The sequence below is a fragment of the Myotis yumanensis genome, unplaced genomic scaffold (genome assembly GCF_028538775.1).
Source record: "Myotis yumanensis isolate MYYU_CA2020_CCGP unplaced genomic scaffold, mMyoYum1.0.hap1 SCAF_3, whole genome shotgun sequence".
Lineage (NCBI taxonomy): Eukaryota > Metazoa > Chordata > Mammalia > Chiroptera > Vespertilionidae > Myotis > Myotis yumanensis.
This window is the reverse complement of record NW_027223754.1, coordinates 41,347,995-41,350,474: the sequence shown is the minus strand read 5'-3', so window position 1 is coordinate 41,350,474 and position 2,480 is coordinate 41,347,995.

Here is a 2,480-nt window from a genome sequence, read left to right as displayed (position 1 = left end):
GATCCCCAAGGTCAAGGCAACTTTTTTTTAATCCAAGGATATGTTTATTGATTTAGAGAGCAGAGCCTAAGGGAGGGAGGGAAAGGAGGGAGGGAGGGAAGGAGGGAGGGAGGGAGAGAGGGAGAGAGAGAGAAGAGAGAAGCATTGATCCATTGCCTCCTGTACAAACTCCTACTGGGGAATGAACTCACAATATAGGTATGTCCTCTGACAGGGAACTAAACCCACAACCTTTTGGTATATGGCATGACACTCCAACCAACTGAGCCACCCAGCCAGGGCAAGGCAAAACTTTTTAGTGAGAGAAAAATTGCAAATTTCTCTTCCTCTCTACATCCCTGACTTTAAGAAAGTGCATTTGGGGTTTTTTTAATTAATCTTCTCTTTATTTTACTCATTCATTCAACAAATATAAGTTAAGAACTTAGTATGTGTCCACTTTGGGGACATAACAAAAATAGGATAATGCCCCTGAGTTCTAGGAGCTCTCAAGCAATGTCAAGAGAGGGCAGTGGAAAACACTCAGAGGAGGGGTAGGTGAATAGAGAGTGGGCAAAGGTGGTCAGAAGCTACTTTGCACATGGCGAGTTGGGTGAGGTGTTGGTTGTGAACAAAAGGAAACCCAGAAGACAGTTGCTTAAGATGTAATTTAGACTCCAACTTTAGAAGGGAGACGCCAAGACCTTACTTGGATATGAAAGTGGCAAGGAAGTAGGTCAAACCTTATTTAGGCAAAGATTGTGTAGTTGACAGAAGCCCTCCCTGAGCTGTATGGAGTGGTGGTGATTCACACAGGACACCTCCTAAAACCAAGATGTGTGTGAGGGAGTGGGGAGGGTGGGGGGAGTTATAGGACCTCCCCGGCAGAAACACCACAGGAGCAATGATAATGACAATGACAGTGGTAATCCTGATGGATGACTGTTGTCACTTTTATAAGGCTGGTACTCTTACAGTGCCACCTATAGGTAAACTTGGGAAAGACCTGACCCTTTTAATCTTGACACATAAACCCCCGAAGACCTGTTAGGTGCTTTTGGAGCAAGATATTGTTAATATTTCGCTAAGGATTTGCAGTTGGATTTTCACCCATACCAACATGAGCACTACCATCCTGTTTGAAATGTTCCCACTTCAGAAGCTTGCACAGCCCCACACATTAATGAGCTTTTCTATACATAGTTCCTTCCAGTGTATAATTACTGGCCTAACTTTATATTATTTTAGGATAGTGTCAGCAACTAATTGTGGTGCAGTCTGAATGCTCTGAAATGAGCTCAGCTGAGTATGAGGTATCTCAGCAAATGTAAGGCTGTGTGTGCATCATTTTCCATGTCTATGGTGTAGCAGGACACTGGACATGGCAGATTAATGGTGGAGTCCCATTCAAAGAGCAATTGACCGTCGAGTCTTCCCTGCCTCACATTTCACTTTGAACTTCCTAAACGGCTCATTCCTCGGTGCCTACTTGCCTACTTGCCACACTCAACTACCATTGGACTTTGAATGGGTCTAAGTGTACAGTGAAGCCTCGGATCCTGGCATTGCTGAGTCCCTGTAAGTGCTGCAGGCTCAGATATAGGAGGGAGCATAGGAAGAATACTATGGCCTCTTCTTTAACTGCTATTTCTTTACACTGGGGCAGTGGTCAGCAAACCGTGGCTCACGAGCCACATGCGGCTCTTTGGCCCCTTGAGTGTGGCTCTTCCACAAAATACCACGTGCGGGCGCCCACGTACAGTGCGATTGAAACTTCGTGGCCCATTCGCAGAAGTCGGTTTTCAGCCTGGGCGAGTCTATTTTGAAGAAGTGGCGTTAGAAGAAGTGGGGGGTGTCAGTCGGTCAGTAGGGAGATGTGGCGCAGGCAGGCCGCAGGATACACAGCTGGGGAGGCGTGCGATTCCTGCACGAGTTGAGTGAGCCAGTCAGTCAGCAGTCTCATGTGCAGTGGTTAGTGCTAGTCGCGTCCACAAATCCGGTGCGGGTGACAAAAGTACCTACCTGTATTTTTCCAACCAGCTGTAAATCCTACAGGTATTTTTGTCATCAATTTAAGAATTGTAATTCTTGCCGAAGCCGGTTTGGCTCAGTGGATAGAGCGTCGGCCTGTGGACTGAAGGGTCCCAGGTTCGATTCCGGTCAAGGGAATGTACCTGGGTTGCAGGCACATCCCCAGTGGGAGATGTGCAGGAGGCAGCTGATTGATGTTTCTCTCTCATCGATGTTTCTAACTCTCTGTATCTCTCCCTTCCTCTCTGTAAAAAATCAATAAAATATATTTAAAAAAAAGAAAAAAAGAATTGTAATTCTTTTGTGTTGGTGGCTTTATTATTATAAAATGAAACATTTTTTAGGTGCCCTGTTTGAGATGGCTACAAAGAAGAAGCAAAGAAAAATGGAAGACAAAAACCGTGAATTTAAAGTTGAATTTAAAGTTGAATGTACCTACCTATATAGTTTAAGTTTAAAAAATTTGGCTC